The sequence below is a fragment of the Oryx dammah genome, unplaced genomic scaffold (assembly GCF_014754425.2).
Source record: "Oryx dammah isolate SB20612 unplaced genomic scaffold, SCBI_Odam_1.1 HiC_scaffold_3, whole genome shotgun sequence".
In the NCBI taxonomy this organism is placed as follows: domain Eukaryota; kingdom Metazoa; phylum Chordata; class Mammalia; order Artiodactyla; family Bovidae; genus Oryx; species Oryx dammah.
The window spans coordinates 100,204,820-100,222,021 of NW_024070187.1; the positions used below are offsets into that span (position 1 = coordinate 100,204,820).

The following is a 17,202-nucleotide window of genomic DNA, read 5'->3' on the forward strand; positions in this document are numbered from 1 at the left end:
TCGCTCAGTCGTGTCCAACTCTTTGCGACCCCATGAATCGCAGCACACCAGGCCTCCCTGTCCATCACCATCTCCCGGAGTTCACTCAGACTCATGTCCATCGAGTCGGTGATGCCATCCAGCCATCTCATCCTGGGTCGTCCCCTTCTCCTCCTGCCCCCAATCCCTCCCAGCATCAGAGTCTTTTCCAGTGAGTCAACTCTTCGCATGAAGTGGCCAAAGTACTGGAGCTTCAGCTTTAGCATCATTCCTTCCAAAGAAATCCCAGGGCTGATCTCCTTCAGAATGGACTGGTTGGATCTCCTTGCAGTCCAAGGGATTATTAAACATAACAAAATTCTATATACAAGGTGACTTAAACCTGCTGTTTCAAAATGTGGTACTTTCCTTAACTAGTATTTGAAAAGTCAAGCCACAGAGGGTCAAAAGGCTTACTCTAAAATTAATAGGAAAGTGACCAATGCCTATTACATGAATGGTCTAATTACTAGAACTCTAGTATATTATATTATCTATAAGATAATTAACATAAGGTACCACTGAGGGCCTGTGACAGGCTTCAGAGCACTGATACAAGACATCAGGAGGCCATTTTGTACACTGCCTCTGTGATGCCATCGTGTTTCTGGAGCATAATACTCCCATTATCTGATTGTAGACACACCACAGAAATACCAGTGGGGTATGAGGTTAGCTTAGCTGCTCTCTGGGCTAGAACAGATATCATCCCAGCACGCTCATCTGACAGGGTCTGTGGCAGCCCAGATTGAGTGCTTGTAAATCTGTGTACAGGACTCCAATAGTGGACGGGTTCTCCGCTGAGTCCTCCAAGTGCTGCTGCAAGAGAGCCTCCATCCCGCCATGCGTCGCCTCCTTCTACGCCACACTGGTGTCAGGGGCCCCTCAGTCGATCACATGATGCAAGGGGTCAATATACTGCTTTTACAAACAACACAATTTAATTTAGCTATGATTATATAATAAGATGGAATCCAAACAAAATACTGAAGTTGGAGTTACTATTAACAGAGATGCAATTAGGTGTCTGATGGGTGTGAGAGTTGGACTGTGAAGAAAGCTGAGCGCCGAAGAATCGATGCTTTTGAACTGTGGTATTGGAGAAGACTCTTGAGAGTCCCAAGAGAGATCCAACCAGTCCATTGTAAAGGAGATCAGTTCTGGGTGTTCATTGGTAGGACTGATTTTGAAGCTGAAACTCCAATACTTTGGCCACGTTATGTGAAGAGCTGACTCATTTGAAAAGACCCTGATGCTGGGAAAGATTGAGGGCTGAAGGAGAAGGGGATGACAGAGGATGAGATGGTGGGATGGCATCACCGACTCAATGGACATGGGTTTGGGTGGACTCCGGGAGTTGGTGATGGACAAGGAGGCCTGGCGTTCTGTGGTTCATGGGGTGGCAAAGAGTCGGACATGACTGAGCGACTGAACTGAACTGAATAGGTGTCCACAATTTCTATTACCTATCATCTCTGGCAGAATATCTTGTGTATATTTTCTTGCACCCAATGGCATACTGGTCCTTGAAACTATTTTTTTTTTCCTTCCTTCATCATCACCGCTGACCACCTCATCCCACTGCACCGCAGTTTAGCTCACAAAGCTGCAAAGTGTGCTGACAACAAAGTATTGACTAATCCAGTGCTTGACACAAAATGAGCATCCACCAAAGCCTAACCAGACATAAATGAAGGGACAGATAAGTGAGTACACATTTTGACAGAGATGCAGGAGCCTCTGTCTGTAAATACTCTCTTCTACTCTGACACGGGATGAAGAAAACAAACGTTTGGAAATGCAAGTGATCAAATGTGTAGCCACGGGCATCAACATCCAGTCGCCCTAATTACTGCCAGAGTTCAATTTGTGGGAGACAGCTTTGAAGCCAGAGACTTTTTACCGTAAAAGTTATGGAAGTGGAGGAATAAAAACTTTTACCGCTACGATTCCCACCTCTAAATTTCTGTTTCTACAACTCATAGCTGAAGTTCCTCTTGTGTATCCCCTAATTAGTCTCCTTTAAAATAATTGGTGTTGTTCTCGCCTGTTATTTGAGTGTTATCCCTAGCTGTGACACAAAATGAACCTTACTGGAAGTGTCTCCCCAGGAGGGATTTAAGTGCTTAAGGAGGCTTATTTATTCTCAAGGCTGAGCAACCACTTAGTCCATTACAATGGAAACAGCGATTTCAAGGCAAGTGTATACTGCTAAAAACAGATGCATAAGAATGTGGCTGTCTTACAGTTTTAAGAAGGCAAGAAATTCAAATTAACCCCATGAAGTCTTCTGCTGGAAACAACCACTCAAACAATCAAAACAATAAGCACTTTCTGCTCAACTCTGGACGGCTTGATTCTCCAGATTCTTGGCACTTTCAATTATTTTCTTTTACTGCTTCAAAGTCAAGAGGAAGTAAATCATGTAGCTTTAGTAATTCTAAATGAAAAGCCACAGGAAAGAAAAACAGCAATGAAAGAGAAGAAGGAAATATTGCAGGTTATTAGAAATCAAACTTTACCCAAAATTTAAAATTCATTTCACAATACAGTGGGTACAATGTTTCAATCTAGGAGAAAATTCATTTTAAATGATTTAATGCTGGCCTTGCTTATTCACAAAAACTCGTTAGCTTAATAAAACAGAAGCTTTGTTTGCCAAGTCGCACACTCCTGCCTGGTTCGTTTACAGGGCTAGAGGGCAGCCTGACGCTGTTTTGTCGCTCTTAAATTCTCCCATGTGCCTAACACAGTGATAGGTGACTGTGACTGGGGATTTGAAATTTAATAACACCACCCAAAACCTAGTGCTGCTTCATTTCATTTCAAACAATAGTCAGTCCAACAACATAAATCCTGCTTGTAAAACGAAATGCTATATGAAGTCACGTCCCAAACACCACATTCCTCTTTTCCTTTATGCCTCTTCCCCAATGTCTACTGAACAAAAACGCACAACCTGAAAGCTGAGAGTTATGTTTTATTCACTGGACAAAACTGAGGACTTAAGTTTGGAATACAACCTCTGAAATACTGCTCCGAAGAGATATGGGAGGAGCTGGGATACACAGGAGTTTTTGCAACAAAGACCAGGTAGTCAGAACATCAAAAGATTACTATTAATTAAAGAAAACCAGCTATCTCAATTTAAGGAATTTAGTGCTTTTCTATGCATGGAAAGATGCAAGAGTATGGGCTCACTGAAATCATTCCTTTGATATGCACCTCAGCTCTGTTTCGGGTCAGAATATCCTGTGCTTTCTCATCCTGAGTCTCCCCAGGGTGCATGATGGAGGAGGGGCGGACACATCCTTTGTTCACTGACACGGCAGGCAATATGTATTCAGTGGCACCCATTCATTTCTAGCTAAGTGCCACAATGTGTGTGTGTCTGTGTGAAGTGGGGGGAGGAAGAGAAAGACACAGAGCAAAGTTGCTGCTATCCTAGAAGACCACGACTTCTCCCAACAATGAGAAATTTACAAGTTAACTACTGTCACTTAACAGAGACTTGAGTGTATTCAGCTTCTTGCTTACCTGATATTTTTCACTTTTTCTTTTGTGTGAGTGTGTAGTAGTCAGGAGACAGTTGTCCAAACAGCCGATTCTTGGATTTAAGTGGTGCAATAAGAATTCTAGCTGTTACAGCTGGGGTTAAAATGTGCAAACGCCTGCGGCACATCACTCTCTTTGACTAAACTGTCAAAACATTTAAATTGTGTCCCTGTCTTTCCTCCCTCCTTCCTCCACGATCTCCCCAGCAGGGGCCCCCAGCACTGAATTTTTGTCAAAAGAGAAGACAAAGTCAAATTGGCAAACTGTATCTTTCTAAAAGGATTATCCAGCCTTCTTTGTGTTGCTTGTCATGTTTATTTCAGTATGTCATTTTTGCATTAACCCTTGCTGATTCTTTCAAGTTTGATTTCATGGAAATGCCCTTATTTTAGGTCAGCTAACAACTTAACAAAAGACATCACATTTGGTTAACAGCTGTGCTTTAAAAATAATAATTGTAATTGGAAACTTTCACCATGTCTGGACAATGAGGAAAATAAGTAGTTTGCAGAAACACTTTTTAATTACTTCAACTGATAATAGGATAAACTGTAGAAGAAAGACTTTCCTAAATATGTTGTTTAAATTCTGAAATGTGTACAAGGGAACAAAAAGACAAACATCACCCTCACATTATAAATAATTAAATAAATATATTAATAGATATTTATGACTGTAACCAATGTTAAAAATTATTGAAATGTCAGAAAATTTTTATTATTAAATACCTGCCAAGACCCAGGCTCTACAGTTTCAAGCATTGCATTTAATCCTCACACATCAGGCATTCAACCTTGCACCCACACTGTGCTAAGTCTTGTCACACAGATGAGAAAGACACAATATTTACCCCTCTGATAGCTCATGGTCTAGTGAAGAAAAACGACTGGTAAAAAAATTATGAAATGAGATTCAATGGATGCACGCCCACTTACAAAGTCATCTGAGAAAAGTCATTCAACTATAATTGAGGGAGTTGAAGATGTTAAGCAAACACAAATTTGTTAAAAAAAAAAGGGGGGGGGGCAGGAGGTGATGCAAGTACTGAAAAACTTAAGTTAGCCAGAAGAGAAAATATCGGGGTGGGAGCAAGAGAAGGAGGGGCAGTTTTCCAGGTCAAGAAAGCAGGCTTTAAAAGGGCAGAGAGACTTCACTGCTGGTCCAGTGGTACAGACTCTGAGCTCTCAATGCAGGGGGCACGGGTTCAATCCCTGGTCAGGGAACTAAGATCTCACAGCCAAACAAAGGCAAGGAGTTCTATGAAAGCAACGCATGTTTAGAAGAACACCAAATGGTTATCATTAAACCTCAAAATGGAAGACGAGGGAAAGAGACCTTAATACACAGCTTAGTGGACTTTGCTAAAGATAGTGGGCCTTATGCAGACCCTACAGAGGAACAGCACATAATTTTTAAACAGAGTAGCTCAAAATCTGTATTTCTAGTCTAGAAATAATGACTATCATAGATATTCTTTATTAATATTTCATGCCTTTTACCTTCTACATTAATTCTATGTAACTCTCTATACAATATTGTACGTATTCTATCCTCATTTTACAGATAAAACAACTGATGCTCAAAATCTTTAAGAAACTTGTCCAAGTTCATCTAGCAGCTATGTTTCACAATGTTCTCAGTTTCCCACTCTTTCGCTCATAATAGCTATAGTTGTGTGGTGAAGAGCAGGTGTTTTGGAGGCTAACTAAGCATAAATTCTTCACCACTTTATTTTCTGTGCGACTTTGTGCAAATATTTCATCTTCTGGAAAAGATAAAGGCAATAGTGAACATAAAGCGGTTAGTACAGTGCCCACCCCACAGCTGAATGCTAACCATTAGCAGCAAGATAGCAGGTCATGCTTGAGCACATTTTACATACAAGAACCAAGTATGGGTGTTATGATCTGCATTTTACAGATTCTATTTAAATGCTGAAACTTAAAGAAATTAAGTCACTCACAGAAAGACGTATAACTATTAATATATGGGAGAGCTCGTTCTGCTCTTAAGTCCACACTCGTTCTTTTAATGTAGAATATAGTGAATCAGAGACTGTCCCTGATGCCCTATAAAAGATAAATTAAAAGGAGATAAGATAGGAGGCAAGGAGTAGAATAGTTAAACAGGTTTTTGTAGAAATGTAAGAGAGAGATGGCAAGAGTCTGAAATAAGTAGAGTTAAAAAAAAAAAGACAGTTAAAAGATATCGACAAGGTTGAATGAATAAGAGTGGATGACAAATTGGATGTTGGGAAGTCAGGGAGCTAGAGAAACAGCACCAAGCTCCCCAGCATATGGCTATAAACTCTTGGAATGTATCTTTTTTTCTGCTTTTCTCCTCTCCATATAGTATTTTTAAATACTAATAAATATTAATATTTAGGATGTTCTCGTGTAACAGCTTCTATTTGCTGTGTGTTAGGAAAATTCATTCATAGGATATAATGGGCAAGGTTGCTCAAGGAAACCTAGCCAGGTTTGAATTAGCTTTTGAGCAGCAGCAATGATAGCTCACTTGGTAAAGAATCCGCTTGCAATGCAGGAGACCCCAGTTTGATTCCTGGGTCAGGAAGATCCGCTGGAGAAGGGATAGGCTACACACTCCAGTATTCTTGGGCTTCCCTTGTGGCTCAGCTGGTAAAGAATTCGCCTGCAATGCAGGAGGCCTGGGTTCAATCCCTGAGTTGAGAAGATCCCCTGGAGAAGGGAAAGGCTACCCACTCCAGTATTCTGGCCTGGAGAATTCCATGGACATTATAGTCCGTAGGGTCACAGAGTCGGACACAACCGAGCGACTTTCACATTCAAAAGAACAAGAATTGCCCAGAAACAGGTAATGAATCTGCAGTGGAACTAATCCACATAGATGCCATAATGCCTTATAGCAATGTTATTCTTAGATGGTTGAACTAATACTCTGTTGGAGTATTAATATTACTATTGGCAAAGAATTTGACAGTGTTGGTGCAGATTATTAAAATGATAGTCCTTAGGGTATTCTGTTCCTTTGCTGGAACCATCAGTTCCCTATTAGACCACCTCCTCTTCTCCTTTATTTCTCTTTCTCCAGTGAACTCTTGGCCTTCCAGTAGATGCAGCATAGATATCATTTTACTGGAGATGCCTTCCCTGATTACACCAAATATGTCAGTTCCCTCCTCTTACACTTTCTTATGGTCTTCCCTGGTGGCTCAGATAGTAAAGAATGTGCCTACAAAGTGGGAGACCTGGGTTCGATCCCTGGGTCAGAAAGATCCCCTGGAGAAGGAAATGGCAACCCCCTCCAGTATTCTTGCCTGGGAAATCCCATAGACAGAAAAGCCTGTTGGGCTAAAATCCATGGGGTCACAAAGAGTCAGACACAACTGAGTGACTAACACTTTCACTTTCACACTTTCTTATACAATTCTTTGGAGCACAGTTGCATTGTCATCTTACATGTTTAGGAAATTAAAAATGCAATTATTATTTGGATTACTCTTTGATCAATGTCAGACTCCCCCAGTTGACTGTAAACTCTTGGAATTTATCTTTTCTCTGCTTTCCTCCTCACCATTATATCTCCTATGTCTAGCGAAGAGCCTATGCCTAGTAGGTGTTCAAGAAATAGTTTTTTGAATGAGTAAATTACTCAAAAATGAATGATTGGATGAATTTGTGAAAATAATAAATAAGAAAGCATATAAACAGGTGGACAAGGAGGGAACTGAATCAAAAAGGGTCAGCAGCTTCAATGAGTTCAAAAACAGATTTAAGAGTTTCACCAGAGAGCCAAAGGCTGTGGGTATTATAGACTGAATTGTGTACCCTTCAAAATTCTCATATGAAGTCCTGAAACTCAATATCACTTAGAGGATGGGACTTTTAGGATGTAACCAAGCTTAAATGAGGTCAAAGGATGAGAATCTGATAGAATCAGCGTCCTTATACATGGAAGATACACCGGGGGGCTTAAGTACAGAGGAAAGGTCATGCAAGCACACAAGGAGAAGGCGGCCTTCTGTAAACTAGGAGGAGAAACTAACCCTACCAGCACCTTTTTCTTGGACTCCCATCTTCCAGAATTGTGAGAAAATTAATTTCTGTTTTCAAGCCACCCAGTCTATGGTACTCTATTATGGCATTCCTGGGAGGCTAAAAAGGTAAGCTATAGATTTTAAGTTTGAAAAAATGGAGTGAAAGTAAGGGGGGGGGAGACTAAAACTTAATAGACACAAAAACAAATTAATACACTGTAGTTTAATAACTATATTGAGTATGTGCACACTAAGTCACTTCAGTCATGTCTGACTCTTTGTGATCCTATGGACCGTAGCCCACCAGGCTCCTCTGTCCGTGGGATTCTCTGGGAAAAATACTGGAGTGGGTTGCCATGCCCTCTTCCAGAGGATCTTCCCAATCCAGGGAATCAAAGGATAAATACCACTTAGAAGGGGAGGAAAGAGAATCAATCCAAGTAACTTTTGAGCACAGTATTTTGACATTATACCCACAATCTAGAGAATAAAAGAGCTACAAAAAAATCTTGAGCTCTTTCTGCTGGGTTTTTCATCATGATATTGGTGTAGTTATTCTGACACTATTTTCTGTGTAGTGTAAGATTGAAAAAATAAATAATTTGATGATAATTTTGGGAGCCAAGTTTCAACTTGTTAGGGAAATTAAAATGAAGATAGTCTTGTTCAGGCTTCAGGGGAGCAGGGCTCTGACTGACTTCTGACCTCGCCTGGACCTACCTAGTCTACACACCTGCCTGCAAGCACATCAATCATTTCCAGCAAGTCAAACAGCACTTTGGATAAGAAAGCGAGTGAATCTTGAAATTTCTTCAGCCCCTGGAGACCTAGCCAATCCCTCATGGCCGAAGGAATCTTATGACTCAAGAGGTGAAACAAACAGCTTTGTAAAAGTTAAAAACTAGAGCTGCATTTTTGTAAGCAAACTGATAACAGTATCAGTTTGTGGCCTGGGCTTATAAGCGGGAACCCCCAAAGATGCAATTTGAAATCTCACCCATGGAGTGGATACACTGCCAGGACCCTTTCCCAACTAGAACTCCAGATTGCTGTCATTTGGTACTTTCCAGCACTTGTCAAGGCTGGATTAATGAAAGTGAAAGTTGCTCAGTCGTGTCCGACTCTTTGCAACCCCGTGAACTATACAGTCCATGGAATTCTTCAGGCCAGAATACTGGAGTGAGTAGCCATTTCCTTCTCCGGGGGATCTTCCCAACCCAGGGATCAAACCCAGGTCTTCTGCATTGCAGGGGGATTCTTTACCAGCTGAGCCACCAAGTAAGCCCATAGGTATTGGCCCAATTTGGTGATGTATACTTGGTTACTTCTCTCTATTGCTTCTATTTCTTTTCTTTTAATGACTGTATATTAAAATTAAGTTAAATAATCTATTAAAGATTGAAACTGTTTATGTGTAACAAGTAGTTTCTTCTGTTAATTAATCCTCCAAACCTGAAACAAAAGTACCTCCAAAACAAAAAGTAAATCTTTCAACAAAACACAACTGTGGGAAAAGAAGGATAAAATTATGTAATAAGATAGGGAAAAAACACCCTGAAACTATCATAATAAAGACTCATTCCTTGCCTCCCAGTGAGAAGAGCTCAATGAGGAAAAGCAAATGTGCATAGTCCCAGAGTGTCTCCCCACAGATGACTTAGCATTGAAAGAAAAAAATTATTATAATAACCATACATGGAGAAACCAGAACATTTTGGTTAGGTGACCAAGTTAGCATCACCAGTAAGGGCGAACGGATGATGTGGTACTCTGAAAGGGAAAATACATTGATGTTGTGGATGGGTAGGCACACATGATCTAAGTCTAATCATCAGGAAACACCAAACAGACCCAAAGTGGTGAATACCCTATCCTGTATTCTTTGAAAATATCAATCATTTGTTATTAAAGAACTTTTTTAAAAAGCTGAAGAAATCTATCTGGACACAACAGAGATAGGATAACCAATTGCAATACAGGAACCTGAATTGGATCCTGTATTAGAAAGAAAAAAGACATTACTGGGATAATAGACAAATTGGATTATGAACTATAGATGGGGGAAAAAGTATTGTGTCAATGTTTTCCTAAACTTGACAACCATACTATGATAATGTTAAAAAACATATCATTTTTATCAGGAAACGCACAATAAAGTATTAAGAGGTCAAAGGGAATCATACTGTAATATGCGCTCAAATGATTTTATATATATTCATGGGGGGAGGGTGGAGAGCGAATACAAAAAAAAGCAAATGTGGCAAAATATTAAAAATTTTTAAATCTGTATAAAGGGTACATAGGCACCTCTATTATTCTTTCAACCTTTCTATATTTAAAATTGCTTCAAAATAACAAAGTTTTTGTTTTTGTTTTTGTTTTTTTTTAAACAAACGTATACTCTGGCAGGGGATGTTGAAACTGGGGGAGTCTTTGCATGAGTGAAGGCAGGTGGTATATGGAAAATCTCCACACTGTCCCCTCAATTTTTCTGTGAGCCGAACTTCTCTAAAAAAAGATATCAATTAGAAAAAATCATACATGTATATGTATGACTAAGTCCCTTTGCTGTTCACCTGAAACCATAACAACATTGTTAATCGGCTATATGCCAACAAAATAAAAGAGTTTTTAAAGAAAATATCAGGTGAATAAACACAAAGACAAGATGTAGAGAAGTTGGGATGTTGTAAAGTCCAAGCCTTGATTTTAAGCTAGATTCCTGAATAGTCTAAAACACAAATCATAACAACCTCAATTTACTAAGACAAAGTTGGGACTTCAAGAGGCCTCAAGATTTGAGGCTAGCTAGAGAAGATAAGACCCAGATGAGAAGAAAATGAGCCAAGTTCTTTCCTTGGCTCTACTTCCTTTCTTAATTTAGTCCCTTGACAGATGAGCTCACTGAAGGGAAGAAAGCAGTTTCCTGACACCATTCCCCACCTCCTCCCATTTCTGAAATGATGTTCTGCTTAGATCATTAATTGTCTCATAAGGCTCCAGCATCCACAGTTCAGTGATACTGGCCTTTTATTTCCAGACACAGCTGATAATAAAGAAACAGTGGTAAGATGTATACCCTTACCTCAGGTTTCCACAGCAATAAAGGAAAAGATAATTTTTCATCATAGTCAGGTTCAGGATTAATAAGTATGATTTTTTTTTCAAGCTTCTTACATACAATTTTATGAGCTGGGTAACATCCTATAACCCAGTTTTCCTATCCAGATAAAGGGAGGGTAATACCAGATCTAGATTACTGGACTGAGTAATAGGGAATGAACAACAGACTGGTACCAAACAGGAAAAGGAGTATGTCAAGGCTGTATATTGTCACCCTGCTTATTTAACTTATATGCAGAGTACATCATGAGAAACGCTGGGCTGGAGGAAGCACAAGCTGGAATCAAGATTGCCAGGAGAAATATCAATAACCTCAGATATGCAGATGACACCACCCTTACGTCAGAAAGTGAAGAAGAACTAAAGAGCCTCTTGATGAAAGTGAAAGAGGAGAGTGAAAAAGTTGACTTAAAGCTCAACATTCAGAAAACGAAGATCATGGCATCTGGTACCATCACTTCATCGCAAATAGATGGGGAAACAGTGGAAACAGTGGTTGACTTTATTTTGGGGGGCTCCAAAATCACTGCAGATGGTGATTGCAGCCATGAAATTAAAAGACGCTTACTCCTTGGAAGTTAAGTTATGACCAACCTAGATAGCATATTGAAAAGCAGAGATGTTACCTTGCCAACAAAGGTCCGTCTGGTTGAGGCTATGCTTTTTCCAGTGGTTATGTATGGATGTGAGACTTGGACTGTGAAGAAAGCTGAGCTCCAAAGAATTGATGCTTTTGAACTGTGGTGTTGGAGAAGACTCTTGAGAGTCCCTTGGACAGCAAGGAGATGCAACCAGTCCATCCTAAAGGAAATCAGTCCTGAATATGCATTGGAAAGACTGATGCTGAAGCTGAAACTCCAATACTTTGGCCACCTGATGTGAAGAACTGACTCATTGGAAAAGACCCTGATGCTGGGAAAGATTGAAGTTGGGAGGAGAAGGGGACAACAGAGGATGAGATGGTTGGATGGCATCACTGACTCAATGGACATGAGTTTGAGTAAACTCCAGGAGTTGGTAATGGACAGGGAAGCCTGGCATGTTGCAATCCATGGGGTTGCAAAGAGTCTGACACAACTGAGTGACTGAACTGAACTGAACTGGTGGCTCAGTGTTAGAGAATCTGCCTGTGAATATAGGAAATTCAAGAGATGTGGGTTCAATCCCTGGGTCAGGAAGATCCCCTGGAGTAGGAAATGATAACCTCCTCCAGTATTCTTGCCTGGAAAATTACATGGACAGAGCAGCCTCACAGGCTATCGTTCAGGGGGTTGCAAACAGTCACACACAACTGAGTGACTAAACAACAACCACAGTTTTTGCAATATAAATTTGGCCTTGGAATGCAGAATGAAGCAAGGCAAAGACTAATAGAGTTTTGCCAAGAAAATGCACTGGTCATAGCAAACACCCTCTTCCAACAACACAAGAGAAGACTCTACACATGGACATCGCCAGATGGTCAACACCGAAATCAGATTGATTATATTCCTTGCAGCCAAAGATGGAGAAGCTCTATACAGTCAACAAAAACAAGACCAGGAGCTGACTGTGGCTCAGATCATGAACTCCTTATTACCAAGTTCAGACTGAAATTGAAGAAAACAGGGAAAACCACTAGACCATTCAGGTATGACCTCAATCAAATCCCTTATGATTATACAGTGGAAGTGAGAAATAGATTTAAGGGCCTAGATCTGATAGACAGAGTGCCTGATGAACTATGGAATGAGGTTCATGACATTGTACAGGAGACAGGGATCAAGACCATCCCCATGGAAAAGAAATGCAAAAAAGCAAAATCACTGTCTGGGGAGGCCTTACAAATAGCTGTGAAAAGAAGAGAGGTGAAAAGCAAAGGAGAAAAGGAAAAATATAAGCATCTGAATGCAGAGTTCCAAAGAATAGCAAGAAGAGATAAGAAAGACTTCTTCAGCGATCAATGCAAACAAATAAAGGAAAACAACAGAACGGGAAAGACTAGAGATCTCTTCAAGAAAATTAGAGATACCAAGGGAACATTTCATGCAAAGATGGGCTCAATAAAGGACAGAAATGGTATGGACCTAACGGAAGCAGAAGATATTAAGAAGAGGTGGCAAGAATACACGGAAGAACTGTACAAAAAAGATCTTCACGACCCAGATAATCATGATGATGTGATCACTCATCTAGAGCCAGACATCTTGGAATGTGAAGTCAAGTGGCCTTAGAAAGCATCACTACGAAGAAAGCTAGTGGAGGTGATGGAATTCCAGTTGAGCTGTTTCAAATCCTGAAAGATGATGCTGTGAAAGTGCTGCACTCAATATGCCAGCAAATTTGGAAAACTCAGCAGTGGCCACAGGACTGGAAAAGGTCAGTTTTCATTCCAATCCCAAAGAAAGGCAATGCCAAAGAATGCTCAAACTACCACACAATTGCACTCATCTCACATGCTAGTAAAGTAATGCTCAAAATTCTCCAAGCCAGGCTTCAGCAATACGTGAACCGTGAACTCCCTGATGTTCAAGCTGGTTTTCGAAAAGGCAGAGGAACCAGAGAGCAAATTGCCAACATCCACTGGATCATGGAAAAAGCAAGAGTTCCAGAAAACCATCTATTTCTGCTTTATTGACTATGCCAAAGCCTTTGACTGTGTGGATCACAATCAACTGTGGAAAATTCTGAAAGAGATGGGAATACCAGACCACCTCACCTGCCTCTTGAGAAATCTGTATGCAGGTCAGGAAGCAACGGTTAGAACTGGACATGGAACAACAGACTGGTTCCAAATAGGAAAAGGAGTACATCAAGGCTGTATATTGTCATCCTGCTTATTTAACTTCTATGCAGAGTACATCATGAGAAACGTTGGACTGGAAGAAACACAAGCTGGAATCAAGATTGCTGGGAGAAATACCAATAACCTCAGATATGCAGATGACACCACTCTTATTGCAGAAAGTGAAGAGGAGCTAAAAAGCCTCTTGATGAAAGTGAAAGAGGAGAGCGAAAAAGTTGACTTAAAGCTCAACATTCAGAAAATGAAGATCATGGCATCCGGTCCCATCACTTCATGGGAAATAGATGGGGAAACAGTGGAAACAGTGTCAGACTTTATTTTTGGGGGCTCCAAAATCACTCCAGATGGTGACTGCAGCCATGAAATTAAAAGACGCCTACTCCTTGGAAGAAAAGTTATGAGCAACCTAGATAGTATATTCAAAAGCAGAGACATTACTTTGCTGACTAAGGTCCGTTTAGTCAAGGCTATGGTTTTTCCTGTGGTCATGTATGGATGTGAGAGTTGGACTGTGAAGAAGGCTGAGCGCCAAAGAATTGATGCTTTTGAACTGTGGTGTTGGAGAAGACTCTTGAGAGTCCCTTGGACTGCAAGGAGATCCAACCAGTCCATTCTGAAGGAGATCAACCCTGGGATTTCTTTGGAAGGAATGATGCTAAAGCTGAAGCTCCAGTACTTTGGCCACTTCATGCGAAGAGTTGACTCATTGGAAAAGACTCTGATGCTGGGAGGGATTGGGGGCAGGAGGAGAAGGGGACGACCCAGGATGAGATGGCTGGATGGCATCACGGACTCGATGGACGTGAGTCTGAGTGAACTCCAGGAGATGGTAATGGACAGGGAGGCCTGGCGTGCTGTGATTCATGGGGTCGCAAAGAGTCGGACACGACTGAGTGACTGAACTGAACTGATCCTCAAATCAACCAAACTCCTTTCCTCTAATAATTTTCCCTTTTCCCAACCAAACCCCTTTACTCTAATAGTTTACCCCTTTCCAATAATTTCTGGTATGAACTTTAGCTTCCACCTCTGACATATTTTTCTTTACTACACAATGGTGCTTGGCCCAAGCTCGGTGCAATCCCAGGAAAAGCTTTGAAGTAGACAAAGATCATCTTTACCCTTCCCTTCTTCACAACCCTCTCTTTCTTCAAACCTGCAGCCTTCACAGCAACCTAAAGTCCTGTAGCAGATAGTAAAAACTGCATCAAACCCCTCCCCACCCAGTGGCAATGTGGAGCCTCCTATAAGAGAGAGATCTGATTTCTCCACTCTTTGAATCATTTGGCCACATGAGCAGCCAAGTGGGACATAAGCAAACAAGAGGTATAGCAGAGGCTTAAAAGTGCTGGTGCTGGCTCCCTTGCTGCACCTAAAAACCCAAAACTGTCTCCTACAGGCTGGCTGTAATGTGCTAGAGGATAAGAGGCCAGTGGAGGAGGACACAGAGATACCCTAGCTAACAGCCAGCCAACTACTGGACATGTGAAGGAGGCTGTCTGAGACCAACCAATTCCCCAGCTGACTCACTAACTTATCTAGCAGGTGACCAGAGCCTCATGAGTAAGCCCAGCTAAGACCAGCAGGAAAACCAAGCTGATCCCATACCCTAACTATAAGCTAACTAATGACTATTGTTTCAAGCCACTAAATCTTGGAGTAGTTGTTCATGGGGCAATAGATTACTAATTTAGTTTCAAATACCTCCAAGAAGGTATTGCTATCACCCAGCCTCCTGGTTATCCAGAAGCTGATCTTTTCTTCTACCATCAAATTTCATTTGTTTCATAGGTTTTAGGACCTCAAAATCCTTGACTAATGTTGACTAAACGGAGAAGGCAATGGCACCCCACCCCAGTACTCCTGCCTGGAAAATCCCATGGATGGAGGAGCCTGGTAGGCTGCAGTTCATGAGGTCGCTAAGAGTCGGATATGACTGAGCGACTTAACTTTCACTTTTCACTATCATGCCCTGGAGAAGGAAATGGCAACCCACTCCAGTGTTCCTGCCTGGAGAATCCCAGGGTCGGGGGAGCCTGGTGGGCTGCCATCTATGGGGTCGCACAGAGTCGGACACGACTGAAGCGACTTAGCAGCACTGTTGACCAAAAAGATGCACAACATGAGAGTTACGAGTTAAGTTTTATTTGAGGGCAAAATGAGGACTGCAGCCCAGGAGACAGCACCTCACATAGCTCTGAAACACTGCTCCAAAGAGGCAGTGGGAGAAGGTCAAAACACCAGATTCCCTGAAGCACAGAATGCCTCACTCTCCACCCCGAACTCGCTCAGAGCACGTCAAAGGTCAACAGCTGCAGCAGCACAGGCAGATGGCAAATGCCCGTGGCAAGTGCCAATTTGTAGCTGACACTAAGCTGAAAAGACCACTGTGGGGAAAAGACCCTGATGCTGGGCAAAGACTCTAATGCTAGGAAAGATTGAGGGCAGGAAGAGAACGAAGAGACAGAGGATGAGACAGCTGGATGGTATCATCAACTCAACGGACATGAGTTTGAGCAAATTCCATGAGATGGTGAAGGACAGGGAAGCCCGGCGTGCTGCAGCCCGTGGGGTCACACAGGGTTGGACACAACTGGGAGACTGAACAACAACTAAGTTGACAAACTAATATGAGTCAAATAACTTATAATATGAATTAACCCTAATTAATGTAATTTGAGGATAAAAAATAAGATAACATACAGAGTACTTACAAAAGGGACAGCATAAGCCTTCACACTTCTTCCGTCAGGTATCTCCCTCTCAAGCAGCAACTTGAGAATTCACAGGTCTACCTCTTTTTTTTCCCTTCCAAGGAATAAAAGTTAACTCTCATTTTATCCACTAGAGATAAAGTCTGTCCAAATGCACCCAAGTTAAGAAATCATTACTCTCATTCGTTATCTCTCCTCTCTCTAGTCAGATTTGAATGGTTTCCAAATGAGTTGATTAATCTTTCTCCACTAAAATGGATATATCTTGAGTACTTTTCAACTCACTCTCTGAACAATTAAGCCCTTCAAAAGACCATTTTTCTGTTCCTTTATCAGTAATCATTCTCTCCACCTCCAACGTCAAAGGTTAACAAAGCCCTCCAGATAAAAAGTCAAGTATAGTTTAACTCATCGGCAAGTCACAAAACATTCATTTAGACCACCAAACTTGCCACCTAACTGTTCTACCATTGTTCATTCTTAACTATATTTATACAGTAAATTTCATATCTGCCTCTTCTTAAAACGTATTCACTCATTTGGGAAACATTAACTACTATGCCACTGAGAACCTCCTTTCTCCTGGTCTCACGATTCAAAGGGTAAGAACTTCTGCAACAATAATTTCCATGGCTTCTTTCCCACCTGCTCACTCACTCCATCCAAGACAGAAAAAGGAAGTATACTATAGCTGACTTTGGGAGAAAGTATTACCAAACCACACTTGGGCCTGCTTTGACACAGCAAAGCCAATCTAAACTACAGTGTCTATTGCAAGGAGAAAGGGCAGCCCATGTTCAAAGGCCCAAACTCCTCGATGACTTCCAAGGCAGGCTTTTAAAGACGATGTGAGGTAGAGGGTCACAGGGTGTATCATCAGCTTGTACTCATTTCCATGATTGGGTGATGGTGAGGTAACAGACCTTAGTTTCTGCTTGTGAGACCATAGTTTCCCAACCAGAGACTGAACTGGGCACTGAGCAATGAAA

The 17,202-nt window shown here is 41.3% G+C and overlaps 1 pseudogene; it reads right to left on the bottom strand.

The window, feature by feature from the left end:
* Positions 1 to 580: 580 nt before the first annotated feature.
* Positions 581 to 855, bottom strand: LOC120861537 (annotated as a pseudogene).
* Between the last annotated feature and the right edge of the window lie 16,347 nt (positions 856 to 17,202).